This window comes from Lonchura striata, chromosome 1A (genome assembly GCF_050655825.1).
Source record: "Lonchura striata isolate lonStrDom1 chromosome 1A, ASM5065582v1, whole genome shotgun sequence".
Taxonomy (NCBI): Eukaryota; Metazoa; Chordata; class Aves; order Passeriformes; family Estrildidae; genus Lonchura; species Lonchura striata.
Window position 1 is genome coordinate 44,514,400 of NC_140741.1, and position 25,930 is coordinate 44,540,329.

A 25,930-nucleotide genomic window follows, 5' to 3' on the forward strand; every position below is an offset into this window, starting at 1 on the left:
ATGTTTCAAATTTGCAATGCATCGGTATCTTCTTTTCCTTTTTTTTTTCCCCTTGAATCTGCATTTAAGCTTTTCAATTCTTAGAGTCAAATGTATTTATTCTGTAAGTCCAACACTGGGTGCATTTGACAAAGTAGAAATATTTCTTCCCCTCTTTCCTGTAACTGCAGTAATTAAGTAACATGACGCAAAATGAAACATGCTCCATATCAAACATACTTATTGTGCTCAGTGTGGCCGATTGTATCTTTTATTTCTGCTCTGTCTCCATCTATTGAAGGCCTGCAGCTAAGGCTGATGTCAAATGAGGAGCCATGAGTAGAGATGATGGTGATGATGATGATAACTTGAAAAAGTATAAATTCTTCCACAAAATGCATTTTCAGTCCCTTCAAGATGATGTGAGCACAAGACAAATGTGCCAAATCATTACCAGAATTTTCATTATTTCATTACATACACACAAGTGTAGGACTACCATTATGTCTGTTTAATCTATGGCTCCTGACATTCATACAAAATATGGCAGTACATGAGTCAACTCCCAGCTTTCTCACAGATCCTGGGTTAGCATCTTAACTTCAGGGTACAAAGCAGAGATGGGAGAGCAGTTTTAGCTTAAACTCTCTTGTATTTTATTTGTGCTTTTAAATACAGTGGTTCTGGAAAGGTTTTCTGAACCCTATATTATCAAGCTATTGCTCCCTCAGTGATGAGTCAGTGATGTCTCATATAAAATGGAGTACCCCCAACATGTGGATATCCTATCCATAAACTTCCCAGCCTTCACATGCTCTGCATCCCACCCATTATGGTTCTTGCCTGAACTCAGATTTGTTCTCTTTCTGACTGAGGGTAGGAATAGGAAACAGTTTATTTCATAGTTTAAATTATTAATTTCTCCTGGGGCTATAGATATTCTGACAACAATGCAGAGAAAGAGATGAGGATTCTCTTCATTATGGTAGAATTTTCCTCTTTTCAAAAACATTCACAACTTGGCATTTAGGATCAGAGAAGTTTAAGATTTAATTCCTGTAAGCTGAACTGAAAACTAAATCTAAGGTACACAGTGCAAATAAATGTTATAATACTCAAACAGAAAGAAAAATTTGGCTTTATCCAGCAGCTTTTTCTGGATTTGGTCCATGTTCTTCTTTGCTTTTTCTTACCTGTGTGTCAAGAAAACTGTTTATACAAGGCCAAAAACATTTTAGTCTCAAACTAAGTGATTATTTTTTCATTATTCTCAGAACTAAAGTGGAAAAATAAAACTCCAACTGCAAAACACTTGTTTTTCACAACAAAATTATTTCTATTGCTTAATTTGGAAGCTAAATTTAAAAATCAATTCTTTGCACAACCATAACATATAATCAGTCTCATTGACATAAATGTGCTGAAGTACACAAATTAATTGAAAACTATATTCCTCTGTTATTGCTGAGATCTGTCAGAAGTGATTTTAGAATCACTTATTGAACTTTCATTATTAAGATTTAGAAAAGCACTCATTTACTAATCTGAACACTTCTGAGTTCATTCACAATAAAAATAATTACCATACCCATAGCAAAATGAATACTCAGAAAAAAACACCAATAAATTACCCCAAATATTACTCCAATATAGAAAGAGATTTCTTCCATCAGATTTTTTTTTTTTTTTCCTTGGAGGGTGAGCTGCTTGTTTGGGTGGCCTTTTAAAATTGTTTTTAAGCCACAATATCTTCAACACTTTTGTTCAGGATAATGACAGAAATGTATGACAAAAGTACTAAGTAACACACTTCTCTGAGACAAAAAATTAACTGTATAGTCATATATGCATAACAAAACATGAGTGTTGGTTTATAAACAAGAAATCAGTCTCATTGTGTTTATTCAAAACATGACTATAATTATAACTTTCTCCTTTAAAAATTCGCACTGAGAAATGAATGGAAATTGAATTCATCATATATACATCCAATTTGCCTTAAACATCTTTTCAGCGTCATTGCCTTATTTTATCTGACAATTCTAAATAATCCATATCACTACAAGAAGACTGGTAGGCAAGGTTTTTGAATGACTATTACTTATTTCAGTGTATTTTTGTAACTCTGGTTAGCTAATTTTTATGAAGTCTATAAGAAACTGAGAATATAGCTGTCGTATGTGGGAGAAAAAACTCACTGAACACAAGTATCTCCTATCAAAGCAGAAAATAACTCAACACTGGCTATTTCTACCTGTGCCAAGTCTGAACACACTCAGCAAAGAGATGCTGAATGCATAAAAAAAATCTTTTCCACGAATATCCCAGCTCAGCTGATGACAGCTGCATTGCTGGCTGGGTTCATTAGCCGTAGCTTTGGGCTTGTCAATGAATTAAACACTCCTGTTCCTGCAGAGTTTTATGGGGATTCATAACATTTGTAAGAAGATGTAAAAATGCAAGTACAGCAAAATTGTGCTATTTTTTAGCTTCTGCTGGATATTATATCCACACTACAGGATCCTTTCAAAGCACACTTTTCAAATAGAGCATGTTAGCAACTTTGGAGTACTTCAGCAAACTGAAGTTAGGTGAAGTGACCAACAAAGTTTTGTCTTTATGTTTAGGTGCATACATTGGTGGGCAGGCAGGATGAGGCTGAAATTTCTTTCATTGCATTTAAAATAAAATCAGGGAAGATATTGCAATCTTCATCTTTTCCATTTTTGTCACTGTTCAATGTTGAAGACTGTAGAAGAAAGTCTATTACCCTGGAAATTCATAAGTTAGCATGCATAGCATAGCTTTTTGGTTTTAATTTTCAGTTTAATGAACAATAATTAACTTATTAAATATTATTATTAAATAATTAACTTCTGCTTATATAATACAGAAGTATCACCCAAAATTTGAAGTCTGTGACAGGTTATTGTACTAAAGAACATAAGGCAGATATAACTAGCTATTGAACGGTCAAAAATCATCTAACGGCATTATGGTAAATCTGTTTTGAGTCCACTGATTCCTTTTCACATGAAAATGAATAGCAATATGCAAATGAGGGAAAAGTCAGAAATAAATTTCATTTACCTTTAGATTTTTAAACTGCCACTGTTTATACTTGTACCAATACATTGTCTTGTCTTTGTAGTCAATAGAGACAAATGGGTAGCTCCAGAACACAATTGCATTGACCCATTTTGGACCTTTTTGATGAAATTAACTGTGTCCTTCAAATACCTATTTGTAATAACTATGAATAAGCCCAGATGCTTAGCTCCAAAGTAGCTACTACTTTGCAAGCTTCATTTGGTTTTATGAATCTCATGTAGAGTAACTGAAATTCAAAATGCCACAGGCAAATGTTCTTCCCCATGATGAAACTCTTCAATGTGGAATCTTCATGACCTTGCTGACCTTTCCTATGCCCTTGCTGCACACAGAACACTATAAATAACCCTTTGGAAGGGGATGCTCTATTTCACTGTGTCTGTCACCATAACTCATCACTGTTTGAAAGAGAAGGGATAAGAAGAGTGGCTTGCAACCAGAGATGACAGGTCCTCTTAGCCATTCCTTTGCCCTCAGCCAAGAGCAGGTATATTTTCTATCAGATTTGTCAAATTGTATTTTTCTATGAAAGTAGTTAAATGATGTTATGAATTATTACTGAAAAAAAACCAAACCAAACAATACCAGGAAACCTAACTCTCTGATATTCAGCTACCTCAGATTTGTGAGAGTAAAAATTCTGACAAAGCTGTATTCAAATGTATGGTTATTTTTGGCCATTGTAACTACAGTAGTGGTAAAATGTTCCTACATTCCATTTTATGGCCATGATGACTTTATATAAAACCTATACCCATTATTGCAGTGATTTGTATGGGACAGAAATATCTGCAGATCTAGATGGTTAATGTGCAGGCTAATGGGAGCTACAGGGTAATAGTCTGCCCTTAATTCACTGACTTCTTTCAAAGATCCAGCTCTCTGTGCAGCCTATAAATCTACTAATGAGTCAAACCATTTCTAAAGTATACAGGCATCAATTCCAGCCTTGCAAGAATTTATTTGCATCTCACTGGTTTTCTTCAATGTCAAAGCACTATCCACAGCATCAAGCTAGTCTATTTTAAGAATCACTTTCAGAAAAGATGTCCTTATCAGGAAAGATTTTTTTATTTAATAGCAAACAAAATATGCACAGTATACAGCACAGATGAATTAAAATTTAATGAAAAAAATATTCTATTGACATTAAAAAGACCCCAAACAATTTGTTTCATATCCAATACCACACCACAGTTCTACAGCATATTTTCTTATTGGAAAATTGAAACGGTTTAGAGGACTGGTTCTGACATCATTTGTTTCCATAGCTAATCCTGAGTACTACCTACACAGAGTAATGGGGAGGGTTGCAGACAGCTATGGGTTCTCTGCATAGATCTTTTTGAATTGCATTTCTTTTCTTCCTTTTTGAGCTATTTAATTGCCTGGTTTTCAATTGCCATATCTTTGTGTCAGGGTCTGCAACTATCCTACAAAGCAATAATATCCTTTATAATTAGAATGGGAAAAATAATTTTTTCAGACAGCAGAGATAGCACGGCTTACACATTACATCTGAAAAATGTACTTTTCAGAGAGAAATGGAGTTTTCAAAAATAGTTTTTGTTTGTTGAAAGAATAATTAAAGTACACAAGACACAGCAGAGTATCCTAACTAGCCCACATGAAGAGTGGGTTAGTTAGGATACTAAAAACAGTATAGCTGGGATAACAGATTCTAATTCCCAGCCAAAGAAGGAAAACCAGGATTACCTTTGCATAAACTGTAATGTGCCTTTGAAGTCACAGCCTCAATTTAATGGCCTCACATTAAAAAAAAAAATAAATAAATTACTGAGTTTATGATGTATTTGAGGGCAAAGACTGTATATGATGTACCTAGTATATGCAAATTTTTAGGACTAAGTGCATCTTAAAAGCTAATATTTTTAAGTAATTTGGCTACGATAATTTTGATTTGAAAAGTTGCACAAGAAACTTCAAGGACTTTGTTTCCAACTAGCTGTTCTAGTTATTTTCTGGGTATGTCAGGTTATTATATAGCTTGTTTGTTTTATATTAGAGCAGCTAATATCTGAGATTTAAGTCCTCCTCCTCTTGGCCTTATCTTCATCTATTCAGGCTTGCTGGCTGGCTGCCACTGCTTTGCAGCTGTCTAGGCTCTGTCTGTGTAGCTGGGGCAGTAGCTACACTGTGTAACCTTAGTTTGACCATAACCTGGACTGTGTCCTCTGCTATTGCTTTCTGATCTTATTTTATGCTTAGATTCCAACCTGCTTCATAGTATATTAGCTGGAGACCTTCAGATTAACCCAATACTCTAAAAAAACCTGTTGTGTTGGTGCTGAGAAGCAAAAAACCACTAGGATAAGGGATGAATGACTCCACAGTAGACAGAATCACTACAAAGGAAACAAAAAAAAAATATGTTTAAAGCAAAGTATTTTATTAATAAGAACTGTAAAGTAAGTAAGACATTTGGACACACATTTCAGAATAATCTTCTGCATCAATAAATGCAGTGTCAGATTATTTCAGGTTACCAACTCAAATAATCCTGTTAATATCTTAAATGCATTGAATAAGCCTGAGAGATCCAAGATGTACATTGATACACATTTTCAGAACAAAAGCACACAAATATATCCAGATTGCTTTACCTGGCCAATAGCTTTGGGTACTGTTGTATGATGTGCACGAGTCACAGCAAATGACAAGTGAAGATCAACAATTTTACAGAATCCTGATTTGTCTTTGGGAGAAAGTTCTTTTCACTGTTTTTTTTTCCAGGAACTTAGTGGTTAAAATATGTATTTTAAATGTATTTTTCCAGTTTCTGGGAATTTCATCCTGTAGAGAGCTGCAAGACAGAAACTGACAGTACATTTCACATCATGCCATAATTTTTGTCTGTGTTCAGATGGAGTTTAGAGAACAACTCAGTTCCCTCTGAAACATCTGCAAAGCAGTTCATCAGCACACAAGGCACCAAGATGGGTCCACAGATTGCATTGACTTGTCTAGAGCAAGAGTTTACACATATAGTTTACACATGAGCTCTTCCATATAGATGCCTAAGATGTCTCAATCTGTACCTAAGTCTCATCCTAGACCACAATAAAATGTTCCAGAATTCAAACTATTTGATAAGAAGCAGGTATTTGAATATCAATTCAGTATCAGACTCGTACATCCAACGACATTACTGACAATGAGACAATGACTAACAAAAAAATGTAAATGGGAAAAAGAAACTATTATTACTGATTTTGTGGAATAAACAAAACAAAACAGTGTGATCCTGGGGAACCAGTGGAAGTTATATCAGGCCTTATTGTTAAAGAACAAGAAAATCACCAAAAAATAAGAGGACATATGTGAATACCTGCAAACAAATTGCCATTGCCATTTGCTGGGATAACAGGGTTTGGATTAGCAATCTGAGACATTCCCCAAATGGAAAGTTGATTTCTGCTTCCTTATAGAAGACATTAGAACCACACATGCAAATATTGTGTGTTTTCTTCTTCAAAAGTTTCCTGCTGTTGATTTGTGCATTAGGAGAAAAATTTTTTTGCATCTGTCCCCCGAAATGTAGATGCACATTTTTGACCTAATCAAAAAAGAAAGTAAATACATTATATACTGATGATTTTTACAGTTTTGAAGCATGCCAAGCACTAGTAGTCCAATCATACTTCTATTTCTAAGGTTTTACCCACTCTGTAATCCCAGAAGTGAGTTGCAAAGTAAACAAGGATTATAATAAGAAAACATAATGACATGAAGTGAAAGCTTTTAATGTATGATTTTGAACATATATTCCAGTGCTTTCATCACAATGAATAACAAGTGAAGTACTGAAGATTAGTTCAATGTACTTATGGTATTCAAAAAATTCACTATGTTCTGTGAACCTGTTTAGAAGTTGGACTGTCATGTTACCTTGACTGCAGAATATGATCCCATGCTTATTGATGCTTAACATTTCTGCAAACCTATCTATGCTCAAGGGCCTTATTCAGAATATTATAGCTGCAGGAGGGTTTACATATAGCTCCTTAGGCAGCCAGTTCTCAAGCAGGGACTTAAGTGCCTCAATGATGAAATTCAGAACCCTTTAGGGGGAAGCCTTTTCATTTTTCCTGATGGTAGAGCAAAAAGCTTTGGAAACACTCAGCTATGATGTCTGAACAGTTAATCTAAGTCATGTGTCTATATAGAACAGACACCTTCATCCCCTGAGATTTAGAGCAATGACTTAATATTTGAGCACAACCAGATAATGAAGGATCTTTCCCTTCATGCACAATTAGTGAACTTGACCACAAAGAGTTTCTAAGAACTTCCTCTGTTCAGTCTTCCTACAGTAGAGCCTAAATCTCAATTATACAGTGTGAGCCTGAGCTGAATTATTTATTCTTCACTTTTCCTGTTGAATCTGGAGCACAGCACAGAAAAAGACTGAAATATTCAAAGGCTTCATAAGAGAGAGAAAAAAGTAAAATAGATCTGTTTCTATCCTAATTATAAGGATGCTTCCCTCTGAATGATACTTTCTTACTTCTGACTCTGCATATTATTCTAAGTATTATTTGCACTGTTTACAACAGCATGATGCCAACGTCTTTTTAGATTATGATTATTGCTATATTGGATTCTTATATAATACATATTTAGGCAGATTCTGGAATTTTATCTAAAAAGAAATTTCTTTTGTTATTTCATCTTTTAAAAGAAAATAAAAACAAGTAACTCAGAGAGGACATTCTCCTGCTACCTAAGAAGTTTTGTAATCTAATGGTGTTAAGTATATCTTACAACACAATGGTAATTTATAATTGTACGCTTGCATCTAAACTGAAAACTGATGTAAAAAATGGACCTAGACTGACAGAAATCTATCATTAGGATTATAATGGAAAGATGTATCAGGCCTCAAAACAGCAAACATGCCCTTTTCATGCATTTGTAAACTTTAAAACTTTGCAATTTTTTTTTTTGGTTTAGCAGTCACAGAATGAGATATGAAAGGAAAACATCCTCAGCAGTCAATACATAGAAGCAGAATTTACATATGCGCACAATTAATTCGTCCCACTACCATAGTAAAACAGATATTAGAACAATACCTAAAACATAAAAGCAGTGGTTACTTTTTATGATTTACACAGACTGTTCAGATTAATCACATTATTTCTGCAACCAGCAACATGGACACACGCAAATATTTGTTAACGGATTTTGTGAATTTACTATGCTGCTTTCCTAGCTACTGTACTGTAGCAACTAATACTGTAACTGCCACTGTATAATTGTAGCAAATAATATAGTAAAAAACTGTGATGCATGTGTTTTGCTCTATGTTCTTTCAGTGTAAATGTACAGAATTTTTTGCACTGAATTTTTGGAGAGAGATTTTTAAAAGCATCTTTCAAAATAAATTGAGAAGCAAAAGGGTTTTTTTTTGTTGTTTTGGTTTTTGTTTTGTTTTGTTGTGTTGGCTTTTTGGGGTTTTTGTTTGTTTGTTTTGTTCAGCTCCACAAGAATTAATATTACACTGGCAACTGTTATTTCCTATGATCCACCTGAGTGGTTTAACAAAATAAACAGTTGGCAGTGGATCAATTCAAGCACTTCTTTGATAGAAAGATGCTACTTTCTTTTTTGTAAAAGGCCAAAAACTTATTTTCTGTGCCCACTCTCACAAAAATATCTCATGCTCTTTCCCTACAATCAACATAATTCTACAAGACATCAGAACCTAGCAAGAGGAGTTACCAAATTGTATCTGTTTCCTTGCATGTTCATGCAAGATTTCACACTTTCTGTAGTCAGAAATTTGAGAATCATAAGAGTGACTTGAACAGAAAGTCTTTAGGACTCTTTTAAAATGCAGCTAATAAGATAAACACATTATTTTACTCACAGACATTGGCCTTTTCCCTCCCTTCTCTGTGCTTATGGTAAATAAAACAAAAATAATTCCATTATATTAATATAAATATAAATTACACAAAAAAAAAATAAGTCACTTGCCCCACAGACAACCGTGGTCAGTGTGGCAGGGATACTACAGGTTGCACGTCAGTATCAACAAAGTAGCATGGATGGTAAAAAGTGTGTGCAACTAGTTTTCTATTTTGGCAACTGTAATTTAACAAAGGGCCTTGCTGCTCCTGGGATTTTGGTCATCTGTATTACAGCAGTACAATCCTTTTCACTCTATTGTAATAATGATTTGTATAACTGAATATGCCAAACTGCCTGTCCAACAAGAATTTCAATACTACTTCAGAACTCACAGGTATGAACTGCTGCTGTATTTTCAGTGTTATTAGGCAAAGCACTGATCTGGGAGTTGAGTTCATTTGTGACCTACCTGAGTTGTTACTCCCTTCTAGAAGAGAGGCTTATTATCTCTCCCAGGTTTCCAGATTGCTTTTCAATTATCTATTTAGCTTGTACAGTTCTACTGGCTAACTACTTCAGCTGATAACTGCCAGCTGCCTCAAATTCTCTGTGATGCCTGATAGAGATCTTTCACAGTCTAGTCTGTTCCTGTAGTTACAATGTGCTGTGTTCTGTGTCACTGTGAGCTGGAAAAGAAAACAATTGGATTGGGCCATGGTTGATGGTTACAGAGAAAACTAACCTCAATGGAAAGACCTGTTTTGGCTATATATTGTCATAGAATTCTATGTTCTAATTATATTTCTATGAATTTTATCACAAAACGTGAGTACATGTGTCTCTTTCACTAACAGGACAAGGATTAAATGTTATGCTAGTGACAGAGCTATCTGTGTGTATGAATAAAGGTGTAGTGAGACACAGGCTGATGATCACTAGCTGTTAATATAAAGTTTACAGAAGGTGGCCTAGATGATTTGCCAATATAATACTCATGTTATTATCCCTTGTATCACTTGGAGATGACAAGAATACATACCACACCAGCCTGCTTATGGACATGAGAGAAGTTTGAGATGTGTATTTATGGAACCGAAATCAGTGCAGAAAAAATAGAACGTAACCAGAATGTAATCCGACATAGGCCAGAACAACACGTGATCATAACATGCATTCTTTAGATTCAGACTCTGTGACAAAAAGACACAACCTGTAATGTAACAGAGAAGCACTAAGCTTAGTAGAGGACCTGTAAAATTCTGGATTCAGCTAAAACTGTGTGACAGTGGCATGTGGCAAAAAGGGACTATTCCAGTAGGGGACTTACCCAAACAGCTAATGGAGACAGTTACAGAAAGTACCATCAGGGATTCAACATTTGTAGCATTTTCATTTTCCCTAGTGAAAAAATAATATTTAATTTTTTTTATGTTAATAACACTAAAAAATCTCAAGCCATTACAACAAAAACAGGATAGTGTTTAATAAACAACCTCACAAAAATCTGTCAACTGGACACAAAATTAACAATCAGAGAGGTAGTTCTTTTCATACACATATTAGTTGATTTAATATTTTCTTAACAGTTGATTTAATTTCTTCTTAACAATTATTTTGCTGAAAAATACAGAATGCCACACTCCCATACACAGACATACACACATGCACACAGAGCTCTGAAACTTTATTAGCTTCTTAAAATTCACACAGAAATTATTAATTGCTATCTCTCATTAAACAATCTTAATTTGAATAATGGTCTTCCTACAACAAAGGTGCACCAAGACTGGAAAGATGCAGAATGCCAACAGGGTTTTTCAACCTGCAAATGAGAACCAAATCACTTCATCACCTTTACTCTACAGATACTCACAGATGAGTGTATTCACTTAAAAACATGATATCACTGCAATCAAAGTCCAAGTAGAAAATGAATTAATATATAAATTTATAGTCTGAAGGCTCACGGTAATTTCTGTGACTTTAAGCAGGCTGGAGGCACTTAACATACTGTATCTGAACTTGTGCCAACTGTGGGCCAAATCCCACACTGTTATACCTGCAGCTAGCTTATGTTCTAAATCTGCCTTCCACTAGAAAACACCAAATGCAATGAAGCACACAGCAACAGTGAGTCAATTAAGATCACCTTTCCTACAGAGAGTGGTCTGAAAAGAGGTATTGAAAGAAGCTGAATGAGGCACATAGGTATATACAGAAGATGTTTATGCCTGTAATGGCTAACATATGACAATATAATCTGCTATATCTATATAGATGTTAATATATGCAGTATAATATAAATACAAATTTATTTACAAGCACAGAATACATCAACTTGTACTGTATGTAGCACTGTTACATACAGCATGCAGCATGTACTATGTAGTGCAGCAAACACTGTCTGTGTGATATACCTTGCCACATATAAGTTGTATATATATATATATATATATATAAGTATATCTATATATGTGATATACCTTACCACATATAAAATTATAAATTTTACACTGTGTAGAATTTATTGTGTACAGTATATAATATACATTTGTAAATTAAAAATATATATCTATATAAATATATATTTATTTTTGTTAGGGCATATTCATGAAGGAAATAGAAGTATGCAATGTAAACCAGGTATCATTTCTAGCTTCATGTATTTATTTTTCAGCTCTCTTTGAAAGTTACTTTCCAAAAATTATATAAAACAACATGTAAACTTTACTATTTCACTGTAAAGGGCATTGTAAACATGCTTTGTATTTTACAGGAACTGTCTGAGGTCCTATATAGCCTACAATTTTCTTCAGGGCATAAAAAAATGTTTGAATATAGCTTCAGACTGCTGTAATGCCAAGTATACCACTTTGATTTCAGCACTGGAAGCTTTGTTTACCAAAGATTTTACATCAAATTTCATCATAATTTCAACATTTTTTACCCTGTAATTGTGGGCCTGCCTGGAAGAGTTTGACCATGAGCATCAATACCCAAGCTTTCTTTGCTTGCATGCCCAAGAATCATGGCTTAGTGTTCGTTTTCCCCTCCAACAGGCTTTGTGGAGACCTCACGGGTCCTTGGTCTTCCAAAGCCTGTAGCACAACCTGCTCCCAGGACAGACACTGTGAGTGTGAGGGTGCTGGGCACAGGCTCCTTTGACATACTTGCAAAGTATGACTGATATGGCTACCTAAATTAATGCAACTGTGACTTCCACTAGCTGCCCTGGCAGTCACCATGTTTTCTCCTAAAAATGCCCCTGGACTCAGATACATAACCCAAGTACTACTTAGCTTATGCAATGTCACAAAAATGATTCCATGCTGCTCAGTTTGTTTCAGGAAGAACAGTGTTTGCTCTCTCTACCAGTGAATTACTTACTGTTCCTTATGAGTACAGTGCCAGAATCTACCCAGAGACTGTAGAGGGCTGGCTGCTTTACAGACATGTGACAAAGTATTCCCTCCTGAATCTGAAAGACTTGGCCTAGAAATGGATGATACATAAAAAATAACAATAACATTCTAAAGAATGAAGGAATGCTTAAGTGTTACATTACTGATATTTCCAGATCTGTGCTTTCTGATTTAATGGTTACAGTTTAAAACATAGAAAAGTTCCTGTCACTTCTCACATAAAAGCAAATCAATTAATAAGAAAAGGAGACAGAGAAACATGATTTCTATTAATTTGTGTTTCAGACAGCAGTTGTCTGTGGATGGATTTTTTGATGTAATAGGTATTGCCATTTGTGCCTCTGGTTTTTTGAGGAGTGACATGCTCCTTTTCAGATTATTTTTCAAAACTTTTTGTTCATTGTGGCTGATACTAGCTAAGGGATTCAAATGTTATTAATGGAAAATAAACAGACAAAAATAAACTGCACAAGTTCAAGTCTTTCCTTCCTCGACTAGCAGCTCAGGAAACTAGAATACTCCCAACTACAGTTCAAGTTCTCCTCCTGTCCATACACAGGCAGTCTCAGTTCCTAACATGTAATGATCCTGATCATAAAGCTCTAACAAAGTGCTTGAAATCAAGTCTTTAAAAAAATTATATTAACATTTCATTTTGTACATTTCACAACACTGTGTCAACAACTATATTTACTCTAGTCTCCTCACAGTACTTAAGTACTGCACTTAATGTGCAACCTTTAGATGAGAATAAGTATTATGGTAAAGGCTTTAATTATACAATTATATTATAATGTTTATCAATTTTCTTACAGGATTTTAGCCTCAAGGACAGGATTTATGGATAATTTAGCAGTCACTTTCATAAATATGTTTATCATACGTACAAAACACTTCTCATAAGTTTTTTGGTTTTTTTCTTAAGCTGACAAAAAGATGGCAAATGCTGAGGTGACCAAGATTTTCATCAGCAACTCGATGCTGACGAGCCAAATTTCAGTTCCCGTTTCAGAAGGCGAAGGTCCTGCATTGAGCACAAAACGAATTCGGTTAATTTACTTTTTACTTTTCTCCTAACACGAGGAAACAGATACACCGTTTTTTAGACTTTCGATGAACCAGAGAGCGCAAGCTGCCTTTAATGTGAGATACTTGACACCCTCAGTGCTGAAGAGGAGGAGATCGGAGTGGGACGGGGGGGCGGACACGTTTCTCGCTGCCAGAAGCGAGTTGCCCTCCTGTCCCCCGGCCGCAGCGAGAGGGCTCTGGGTGCGGCGGGGAGCGCTCCCGGCCGGCCCCAGGGGCACAGGGCCCGGCGCTGCCCGCCCGCCCCGCGCAGCACATCCCGTCCTGTCCCACCTCCCGCGCTGGCGCCGGCCCCGTCCCCGTGTCCCCGGCCGGGCGCCGCGCCCCCGCCAGCCCCGCGGAGCCGGGTTGGGCAGCCCGGGAGGCGTCTCCTCTGCAGCCCCCGCCCCCCCGCGCCGGTGCTGAAGCGCCTCGGCCGCTCCCCGCCAGCACCCCCGGGACAGCAGCACCCGGGCCTCCCTCCCTGCCGCCCGGCCCGGGCTCTCCCGCCGCTATTCCGCTGCAGAGGACACCTCATGGAAAATAAATAAATTAATTCCCACACCCACCCCCGCGGCCGGGAGAGAAGCCGGCGGCGGCCGCGGGATTAGATCCAGTCCGAGCTAGAGACCAGGTAATGTAACCTACCCGCCAGGAGGGAGGAGGAGGAGGACGAGCAGCGAGGTCGCTGAGGTTGTCCCCACCGGGGAGGGCTCCGGGGGACGGAGAAGTGGCTGCCGCAGCCGGGGCGCGCCGGCGTGGACCCGGCGGGCTGCGTGCGAGCGGCTGCCCCGCGCTGTGCGCGCCTCACTGTCAGTCACACACACACACGAGCCGCCGCCCACGCAGGGATGGATGGATGCATGGATGGATGGATGGATGCATGGATGGATGGATGGATGGATGCATGGATGGATGGATGCATGGATGGATGGATGGGCGGACGGACAGACACCGCGTGGGACGCAGCTGTCGTCCCCCAGTACCAAAGCAGCCACGGCAGGGAGACGCCGCACGCCCCGCAGTGCCCGCTGCCACGCGGGCGGGCGGCTCTGACAGCGGGGCAGGGAGGGAGGCGGGCGGCGGGGCCGGGCTGAGGCCGCAGCTCTGGGGGGAGCGAGACGCGATCCCGCCCCCGGGCCGCTGCGCGCATCCCCGCGGGCGGCGAGCCTGCCAGCGCCCGGCCTGAGCGGAGCGCGGTCCGCGGCCCCCGCCCCGGGAGCTCCGCCGGGAAATGTGGGCGGAGAGCAGCGGAGCACAAACCGGGCCGCCGCGCTTGCCGTCATCAGACATGGGCCTGCAAGAAGCTGTGAGCGAGGTGACCTTGGAGAAGGTGGATCTGGATGGAGCCACTATCGCTCCGTGCCAGGTGCAGTTCCGTGCTCTGGGCTGCTCCGAGTTCCACGGCTCTTGCGTTATTATCTCGAAACGCTGTTCGCTTTAGTTAATGGTTGTGTACAGAGGTCCTGGTATAAGTAGTACCAGAGCCACGAAAATAGTCCTCCATCATTTTCTTTCCTTGACCTCTGCTAGCACACAGTCCTTGAAGGGAATGGTCTGAAGAGTTTCCCTGGCAGGGAGCAATCGTTCAGGGTTCCTTGCTGTTGAAGTGGCCCCTAAAAGGCAGTAAGTCTTAGGAGAGTCTGAGAAATTGCCCTGTTCACATTTCAGAGACCAAAGTGTCCCCTGGTCCTTCTGGGAAAGCACATTACCTTTCAGTCCAGAAGAGTCACAGAACTGACACAAGTTCTCCACTGGTTTTCCGGTGAGGTCGATTAGAAAACAAAACAAAGCAGAAAATGTTTGCAGATACCAGGATTTTCCAGTGTCAGCCTGAGCTTTCAGTAAAGGAGTTTTACTGAAAATGTTGAAAGCTGTTTTGGGGAAAAGAGAAACAAAAGAAAGCTGGTACCGCATGAAGGTGTCCATTCTTGTTTTGTTGGTCTCCATAATAATCGCTCATGTTTCCATAGTGGGTCCCATCTGTGGCTCTCAAGTTACTGATCAAATAGTAATGAAAAGATGTTTGCAGCTGCCATTGCAGGAATGGGGCCATAAACTTAATCACGCACCAACTGAGCTAACAACTCAAGAGCCTTAGCTCTGTCTATATGAATCATGACAGAAAAGTTAGTCATTGAGACAGATGTTCATACACTTTATATTTAAAAGAAGTAGGAAACTGACAAATAATTAAAAAAAGTGAGATATACTTTTATGTACAAGTATTAAATATGTGAATAATGCATAAGTGGTTCCCTTTTTATTTTAAATTGGGGCTCTCTTGTCCCCTTGCATTATTGTCTGCTAACTTTGAATAGTGTACTTGAGCCTGAGTGCTGAACTCTTTCTACATGATGGAATACATTTAGAAAAGAGATTATACTCAAGATGTTTCTATTATTTGTGCTATTAATTACAGAACTGTAACTCCATGTATGTGTAGGGGCCCAGCTAGCTTAGTTTGCAGCATAGTGTTTACAATGTAAGTGGCTTCAAAGCAAAACAGCTGATCATTTTGAATAGGCCAAGGGGTGACTGGAGGTGATGGTTTTTATTTTATTGCAGCTCTAAATTATTTTCGTAGTGAAGAAAACTTTATTTTATTTATATGATGGAGATGTAGAATAGCCTAAATACGAACTGTGGTCTTCATGGAACATCTTTATGCATGGTGGAAAACCAAATTAATGTGTTTTATAGATAGGAAAACTCTTTGGATTGTGTCATGATACATTGATCTGAACAGGTATTTTACATGTAAAGGGGGAGACTTTGAAATATTACAAAAGGAAATATCAAAAAGAAACCAGAATGTAGTTAAATATTGTGGCTCTGCAACTGCAGTAAGGAATGAAGGAATTATTTTTCATCAGTTTTCATTGTAAATAGATGCATTGTTATAGTATATTTTAAAAATCTTCCTTCCAGCTCTTTAACCTAATTTCATCTGTCATTTCTCTGTATTGTATTTACCTCACTCAGTGCTTGCTATGGCAGAATTCTTATTCTAGAATCCAAGTTTTATCAGGGCAGGAGATCTTTGGACAGCTTAAATTTATGGACAGGCAAGTTAAGGGAGAGAAAAAACCATTTCTTATATCACAAGCTGGCATTTTTACATTTTTTTTTTCATTACTCTTTCTTGGAGTAATGTTCACTACATCATACTTCTATTTCTTGATTTTTTTTTCCTGGAACTCAGTGATTCTCTTTCTTCTTCACTTTAGAAAAAAGTCCTCTCTGCTATCCTTTATTTTTTAAGTAAATTATCTTGTCCTCTTTTTTCAATGAGGAGGTGGCTTGATTTCCAGTAAATATGATTATTATTGGATCCATTTTATTTCAAGAAAAGAGTCTATGACTTACCTGCTTTAATTTCCCATTGCAGAATCACATGATGCTTTCAAAGAGTTGCATTTTACTTGAGGAAAAGTATCCTTTAGTAAGGATAGTGCCTGAATATAATTCTCAATTAAATTGTATCCCTTAAAACTGTTTGCCAGAATTTAAGCTGTCAATTTTCTTCTGTGAGAATCAAGAAGAAGGTTTCTGGGCCATGCTAATAATCTGTGTTGTTAGATGAATTTTATGTTTCAAGGTTGATATAATTGCAAAAATGTAATTATCTTTTGAGTAATTAGGCCATAGCTATAAATCATTGATAGAGAATGTTAGCAGTTTCTGTGTCTGTTGGTGTAATATATGTATGGCACAATGTTTGCACAGCACCAAGGAGGAGGTTAGATAGGAAAATATGATGTCATTGACCAACTGTTTTATGTGTCAAATAAGCACGAGGAACTGGCTGAGTCCCACATAAGCATCTCAGTCCAGACCTGCATTCCTTGACTTGCATGTATTTGTGATCTGTTGGGCCAACTTCTCTAATTTTATTGTGAATCTCGGAACATTTGAAGAAAAGTTTGCAGTATTCAAACAAAAGTTCTTTGCCTACAGGAATAAGGAGACGATATTCTTTGACTTCAGGAGTAGAAGATGTTGGACAAACTGACTGCTCTATTTGGCTTTACAATCTATCCAACATTTTCTTATATTTCTTGGTCTTATGGTCAAGCAATCAAAAATCTTGTTAAACTTATTGAAGAGCTAAGGGTTATCTAACTAGGTGACAGTGGCTGATAAACAATCTTTATTGCTCTGTTTTTATCTTTGCAATCTTAAGATTTTTAATTCACAGGTTTTTTGGGGGGAGTAGGGGGTGGTGGCAGATTGATCATCATTAGCGCCTTTGGTAGATCTTAGTTTTGGTTTATATGTTGTCTTTAAGTAGGTCCTTTATTTGTATGTTTTCAAGGTCAAGCTTCCAGTTCCATGATAATATTTTTTTATTTTCACAGTGCTCTTCTATCCTAGCGACTTATAACATCTTGATATAAATGAAGAGGTTTCCATGAAGAGCTGATAAAAATGAATAAGCATTTCCAGAAGGATTTGAACATGACTAGGCCACTTTAAAAGGTTTCCAAAAGTGAAGGAGGAAAATAATGGAAAAGAATTGAGCCTTATCACAGTATACTCTTTTTCTTTGTAGCTGTAAGACTTAAGATCTTAAGAAATTGAATTAATTTTAATTCATAAAGGCAGGGAGCACTAGAGAACAAACTTAAGCCATGTTTTTTTGTTTTTTTTTAATTTAGTGCTGATGCATTTTCTTTCAGCTTGGTGTCATGATTATTGAATGTTAGCTATTGACTAATTTAATTTTCACCCAACAAAAAAGCAGTGCTTTGAATAATAGTGTAAATCATATAAAATTTGCTATGAACTTTGTACTGTAGAAAACTTGTACTTTTAAGTCACCTGTCAACAAACCACAGGACACCCAAATATTGTAGAAGTTGGAATATTTGAGAATAGGTGGATTTGACATTATTTTCATGTCTTTCATGTGAAAAGAACTCATATCAAACTCTGCAAAAAACAGTCAAAGCATAAAGCTGTGCAGACTGGAGTTGTCCAAACATGCAGGATTGTTTAAAAATTGTTTGTTTTCATTCAGCATGAATATTTGTGTCCCCCAAAAGAACACTTTCCAGTTGTCTTGACCGCAAGCTTGGTAGTTATTTCACTTTTAACTTTCTTTAAGATTTTCCAGTGGAAGACTCGTGTAGGTAGTGATCAAGGTTCAGAAAGCATGTTGTATAGAAGACAACTCAGAATGACTGTATTTCTTATTTGTGTATTTTTAAACTTCTGGTCCTTCAGAGTAGCTTATCTTCCCATACCTTCAAGCACACTCCTGCTGCAGCTTCAGGCACCATTGTGTAGTGCCCTTCCATCATGTGGCCTCAGGATTAGCAAACCATTGCTAATTAGGATTAGCAAACATTCCCAAGTCTGGCACCCAGGGATAGCACATAAAACAAAGAGTTGTAATGGTGTTCAAGATGTGCTTGGCATCAAAGAACTCCAGCATTTCTGTCACTGAAGTGGTGGCAATGACAGTGCAATGAGGTATATTGCCTCTTCCATATGGTCTACAATTTTATTCAAAATTAGTAAAATCAGTCACAAAACAGCAGTACATCATCCCAAAAGATAGAAATTATTTACCCCCTCCCCCTCCCCCCCCCACAGAAATAGTTTTAACATTCATGCTTGCCACTCAGCACTTCAGCACTCTTGGAGTCTATGGTACAAGCAAAAAAGAGACAAAAAAATTTGAAATCTCAATTTATCTGTCATGTGAGATTTGTTTCATAGTGTCACCCTTGGAGCTTTACTTTTCAGTTTTTGTGTTCTGAAATCAACAAATGCTGAGAACAAGTATTTATTTTAAAGTACTAAAAACATGTGAAGGAAGAAACCAAAAAGAAATCCCCATTTTTTGTGCTGACAAAAATGGCGAAAGCATATATGCAAAATGCGTATTTGATTTTTTTTAACATAGCTAGTTCCTACTGCAATGTATTTGATTAGAATTTGAGACAGAGAAATGAGCATATGCCTACTTCCAGCATATGCTTTTGTAATTAAGTGTATTAGAGTGTTTTTTAAAAACATTAGAAATTAGGTTCTGTGTGGTATCCTTTTCGAATCTCTGGAATAACGATATAAACAGTTGGTGGTGAAGATGAGTTTTCAAGTGATACAAGACTGTGTCCAAAGTTCCAGTTTTAACAATTTGGCTTCTGAGAGACATACCTGACTTTCTTTGCTGACCTTATTGAGAGATAGAAATTGGATAAAAATGGGGTATTTCAACAGTTACCTGTGCTATTGAATTAAAATGTCACAGGAGTTATCATTACTAGACTGAGCTCCTGTGGTTTGCATTTTTGATATGGCCCTCAGAGCAGGTTCACAAGAAAAGCCAAGAAAAGAACAACTTAATGATAAAAATCAACTCCCCTTGGTAATGTGTCTTATTTCTTAACAACTGGCATTTTATGTGCCAAATTCCTTGATAATTCAGCCTTTGCCAAGTATACTTTCCACTGAACAGATCTTTTCTAGAATTAATTGTTTTAGCATGCTCTGCTGGGGATGGATTTGGGTCTGAATCTGGATTGTGGACCCTGTGTTCTCAGCAGTGACTCCTGCTGATGGTAGAAATGAAAATTTTTGAGATACATACTGCAAACTAGAACTGAAAATTGGTTTGCCTGAAAGTTTGCCTAAGACAAAGATTCAAGGAGGAGCAAGGAGGTTTCATCTGAGAGTAGGTAGAGAGAGCTGAATTGACTATGGAAGGAAATAGCTGCTGGAAGCTGAAGATGGCAATGGGCCAGCCTATCATCCTATTACCAGCCCTTTTTTAGAATGTACATCTTTAAAATAATTTGTACATAGTACCAAACTAAAGGATTCCTTTCTGCCCTGAGGAATTTGTAAGAGGTCTACTCATTTTATCACTCAGGGATCTTAACTCCCTATCTTCCATTAGGCAACCTCTTTCCCTTCTTCTCACCAACACTACAAAAGGCGAATCAGGGTACTCAATAGCACATGATTAGGAACCACAACAACATATTTTAGCAAGAAATGAAAAATCTTTTGTATTTTTTGGCCTCTAGGTTGCATATATTAAAAATATAGGTAGAAAAGAATATGCCATAATAGCCTGTATTTACAGAGCATGAAGTATGTTTTATATTTGTGAAGAATAGGCAAAAAGATAACGTTTTCTTTTTCTTGTGCAGATACAATTATGTTGGCTAGAGGCATAAGATAGATTTTTTATCATGTTTTTCTGATGTAGTTATTCAAAAATAGATGGTTTTTTGTAATTATGCTGCAAACAGGGATGCATTATTTCAATTTAGTTCATTTCTTCATTCATACAAAATAACACTAGAACATTATGAGTGCCTTGCATGGCCTATGATCTGTTTCAATTTTAGCTTCATGAAAATAATGAAAAGTGATTTTTAATCTAATGAATATAAGGGCCAAGCTCACATGAGATAGAGAAATCCAGGAAGGACATTTTTAAGTGACACCTGAAAGCACTGTGGTGATTGGTCTCAGTCAATGAATATGTCAGTGTTGCTTGACTGGCATTTCCTCTCTTTCTGTGACTCCAGGTCCATGCTTGAGCTCCCTTCTCATGGTGTAGTTCTACTGGTTTATATGGGGTTACACCCTGTAATGGCTGAAGAGACTCTTTTACTGCTTCTTAAGACTGCATATTTAGTCTTTTTGATCACTTGCTTTGACTTGCCTGATTAGGTTAAATGGAAATTATTTATCATAATCATTACCAAAATGATGTCTCTATTTCCAAATAAGTTCTTTAGTGTGTCCATCTTCTTTGCCATTCCCATTTTTTTTTTGGTCAGAACTTTGTCCTTCTCTCCATTTATTAGAATGAAAACAAATATACAGTAGCAAATTAGTGTTCTACTCTGCTCATCCTACTGCATACTTCGTTTTCCATCCTAAAACTTAAACTGCCAACAGCAGTTGTCACTTGTAGGGCACCTTTCATAGGGCACAGATGCAATCCCTCCATAGTTACCAGTACTGATGTTTTACCATGCTATTTTTATATTTAGAGTTACATATGTTTGCATTATTTATCTTTATGACTTTTAATTCTGCCTTTTGAGTTTCATTGTTAGGGTACAGAAAAAATGTAGCCTTGGAAGAATGACACATTAGGTGGTGAAAACAGAGTAGATGGGAGAACACATTAACCTGAGGAAATAGTGTTTTGAGGCGTTTCACAGAGGTACCTAGCAGAAGTGGAATAGCATGTCATGTTTTCACTCAGAGCAGGTTTCAGTTGTATTCTAATTTTTAAAGTTTTGGGTTTTTTTTGAGAAAAGAATATCGAGAGTATATTGCCTTTTGCTTTTATGATTTCTTTATTCTAATTGAAGCCATAGGAAGGTTTTTGCTGTTGATGAATAGTATCGTAATAGAATACAGAAGCCTGTCCTTTCCACAATTAAAATAGATTCTTTTGTGTGTAATAGTATGGACAGGTGTTAATGAAATGTTGTTGCTTGAGTAATGAGCTTGCAATTCTGGATACACTTCAGCATTGCTGAAATATTGTAAATGTAAAATGGTGACTTAAATTGTATTGTTCTCAATAGAAATGTATTTTAGCTATGAGGCCGCAATTTCTTTTTTTGTATATATTTTCTGAAAAATTTCCAAAGCTATAGTATTTATATCCAAGCTTACTTTGGAATTATTATACTTAAATTGATAGTTTAATTGCACTGAATTATATGTTTTATTAAGTATCCAGGACATGTTTTTAACTTTAATAAAGTAGTTGCAAATTTCTTCCTTATTTTTTTTTTCTTGTCCCCCATTTACCAGTTTTATACCAGATGTATAAATAGAACGATTTTTTAATGCAGGACTGTACTCTTGTGATACTTAAATTGTCACCTAAATTAGGCTCTCTAATTTCAATGTTAGCGGATCCTGGGTAAGTAGGTTGTTATCTCTTAATAACTGAAGCTTAAATCCTACTTTTAAACCAATTCCCTCTACTAATGAACACGTACTGGATGAAAACAGAAGTTATAACTGTATTTGAACACCCTGTTCTATAAGTACTTTGAACAGCAGTTATAGCTGTTTTATATGCAGAGGATCTTGCATTCTGGTGTAGTCTGAAGGCAGCATTTACTTCTCAATATGGCAGATGAATATACATGAGTGAGTAGATATTTTTCCAATAGTAATAATTGTATGTATATATAGAAATGCACAAGATGATATGAAAATAGGAAGAATTATGCAATAGTTGCATACTAGGAGGTGAAGTGGAGAAATGAAGAAAGTCCTGGAAAGGTGCAATTATATTTCTTTGATGTTTTGGGAAGTTCTAGTGTTGCAGTATAGTATTCACAGCCTGTAGTAAGCAGCCATAAATACCATATATACATGTATATGTATTTTCCACATGATCCTTTTGACCTCTTTGGAACAGTTCTATGATCAGGTGCATAGAAGGAGTAGTGGGTACTGATAGGTCTGATAGGTGATGTTGGCAGTATAAGAGTGTGAGGAGATGCAGAATTTGGACTAGCTATGAAAACAACAGAATCAAATGCTTGGAGGAGACATTTCAGTGCCAATACTTCGACTTGGCATGAGAAATGTCAGAACTGAATGGATGAAGCTTTAGTTGGCATTTAATAGTAAATTTAACTCCTCATTTTAGAATGGAGGACTTCTGTAATCAAGGAAATTTTTAGTCATCCAACCAAAGCAGAGGAGGTTCTGTTTTCCAATGCCAAGAGTCTAAGGCTGCTTGCTTCATAGCTGTTAACACTGTTCCAAAGGGGAGTTTGAACTGCTTGGTCAAATTCCTGCTGCGTTCATTAACTTGGTGTGTTTGTTTCTGTTACCCCATTGAGAAGGGAATGGTTTGTATTTGCGTTCCTAAAAGTTTGGACCTGATTTATTTAACCAAGCCCCAGTGAGCACAGAACCTTTTATATTTGGTTGAACTCATGCTCCCAGGCGCGTTTTATTCTGCTTCTGTGATTTTGACAGAGGGAATCCCTCTTTGTTTCTCCATTTGGCTGAGCTGCTTATCTGGGCCCGACTGGGGATAGAAATGGGCTGCCTACTTTCTGCTGCAAACAGGAACCAAGAGAGACTCTTGTCCTAAAGAGAAAAAAGCATATTCAAGATGGTTTCTAATTATTTTTTTTATCTCTCAGAGAACTGATAATATCCAGAGGGTCTTGCAGTGATTCCTTAAGCAGGAGTAGGAAGGCTTTTCACAGCAGTGAAAAGACACAATGTCTTGAAGGTAGAGGAAGAAGGAGGGAAGGGTACATGGTATAAATGATCAGGTTACTGGGCTTTAATTCTTGGGCAGTACAACGATGCAATGTTCTGCTTTTGAGGAAAGCCACGGCAGCATGAGCTACCTAAAAAGCTCACTGTGCCTCAAAGTGGAGGCTGTCAAAGTACTGCCTTTAATTTCAATCCTAAAATGCTGCAGCATAAGTAAAATAGATGGAGCCGTTCTGCTGTGGACATTAGGCTGGCCTTTGGGAGGTGGTTTGTGTTACTGCTGTTACCAGGACACCATCTCTAAAATAACCTGTTGCTGTAGAGCTACAGTGGAAGTGTACAGTGATCTACATCTTTCACCTGTGGCAGTTGAAAATGTTTTTATCTCAAATAGACCTACTCAGGATGGCTTGGAAGAAAATGATTAGTCCAGAGCGCAAAAAGAAAAGTGTGCTGTAAGGGAAGGGTGCTCTGTTGTGGCAGTGTTCAGGCCTGCTGGGAATTGCATAAAATGTTTCTGTCTTCTGAGTACCCTCAGTTGGCAGGATTTGCGTGGACTTTTACTTATAAAAAAACCCTGCTTTAGCTTTGTTAGATGCTACAGTCAAGAGCTGATCCTGCAGGAATGAGAACTTAACTGCCCTTAAGGGCAAAGTAGAAATACATTATATTACACCCTTTAATCACTTTGGGTTGTATCTTCTTGTCTTTAAACAAAACTACTTTGTCAATTGCTGAATATTTTTATCACTATGCCTGTCTGTTTTAGTAATGCATACCTAAGTAAAACTGTCATTTTCCCACTATAGCATATACCTGCACTTAACTGCTTACTTGTTTTAAATGCCTCTCTTAATCATGGTCCAAATCCAGGTGAAAAATTGAGCGAACCTCCAACAAATATAGTACATATTTAGCAACTTATATATCTGTACATAAATAATAAACTTTCAAGCTGGAGAATATCTTGCATTTTCTTACAGGTGAGAAGTATTTTTTTGCTTCACATTATAATTGTGCAATGACAAAGATTGCTAAGTTAAAAGTAAGAGGTACAGGCTTTCAAATTATGCATACCATTAAAAATAAAGAGGCTAGTAAAGGCAGTAGTACTATTGCATTCAAGTTCATTATCCTTTTCACTTGTATTTTGCAATGTCCTCACAGCATCCTCTCCCCTCTGAAAAACACCCTTTAGTTTCTAATACTCAGTCTCACTGAATTAGGTTCACAGACATTATCTAATCTGACTAGAGAAAAGATTTTATACTCTAAAAATACACTCCCACAAATAATTTTTAAAAGACAAAGAAATAGATTTCATATAAGCATCTAAAGTCATCTGAGCAAAAGTGGAAAATTACCATCATATATTGATAAGTTGAACATATTTGGTCTTCATGAGCTACTGCAGCATTTGTGCCTTTATTTAAGGCAGAAATTGGTATTCAAATAATCACAGCAAACCTCTGCCCTGATAGAGTAGCCTTAAAAGTTACTTCTAAGGTATTGCAGTGTTTTATTTTGTGTATGATTATCTATGCATTCATACAGATACATTTAAATACAAGATAGTGAGTACAACTGAAGGGAAATCAAGGAACCAGGGGAAACCTGAACCAGTTGTGTGATGAAGAAGCTGTAAGTCATTTGTAGAGTAGTTTTTCCTTACCTTGGACATTGTTTTTGAGCTACTAGAGCTGTTAGAGCAAGGAGGGGTGAGACAGCTGCGTGAAGCTGGGGGATTGGGGAGGAAGAGTGGAGGGAGGGCAGTGGGCAATCTGTGGAGCAGTCTGAGCAGTATCTGCAGGTGGAGAGGGCTGGCAGACTGGAGAGGGCTTGCAGTCTAAGTGGCTTGTGGGGGAGTATGCTTTCATTACAGTACCATTGCAGTAAGCATTAATGTACTGGTGGGTGAGAAGGAAACCACCAATATTTTTCTTTAACCTCTGTATTTGTGACATGTAGACAGGAGGTTTTTAAACCAACAATGTGTCTGGCTCATTTCAAAGGGTGCTGTGAATCAACCCAAAAGCTGGGATGTTGGGCAATGTGATGTGATGTGCAACATATCTTTATGATTTGTATTTCCTCCATACCTAACCCACTCAAATTTGTGTACTGGCACACCCTATAGCATGTCTAATTACTCAAGTTCTTGTGTATCGGCAGTTATCCAAGCCAACAAAACTTCAGGCTGCATTATAATGCTTTTTAAATAATTCACAGAGAATAGGAAT

General features: G+C 37.4%; 1 protein-coding gene and 1 long non-coding RNA gene across 10 annotated transcripts in view; one reads left to right on the forward strand and one right to left on the reverse strand.

The window, feature by feature from the left end:
• Window positions 1-4,142: 4,142 nt before the first annotated feature.
• LOC110479881 (uncharacterized) lies at window positions 4,143-14,876 on the reverse strand. 8 transcript variants are annotated; one of them, XR_014951995.1, is made up of 4 exons: window positions 14,103-14,651; window positions 13,277-13,413; window positions 12,355-12,459; window positions 4,143-10,789 (listed from the first exon to the last, which is right to left on the reverse strand). It is a non-coding gene; the product is annotated as an uncharacterized LOC110479881 (long non-coding RNA). The 8 variants fall into 8 exon arrangements; XR_004149488.3 differs by having other exon boundaries at window positions 4,143-10,177; window positions 10,295-13,413; window positions 14,103-14,656; XR_014951994.1 differs by having other exon boundaries at window positions 4,143-6,667; window positions 10,007-13,413; window positions 14,103-14,656.
• The window catches only part of SLC16A7 (solute carrier family 16 member 7), a 79,427-nt gene continuing 67,355 nt past the window's right edge, over window positions 13,859-25,930 (forward strand). For both annotated transcript variants that reach the window (XM_021547458.3, XM_021547456.3), the window contains exon 1: window positions 13,859-14,088. The gene's annotated coding sequence lies outside the window, so the exon portion shown is untranslated. The remainder of the gene's footprint in view (window positions 14,089-25,930) is intronic.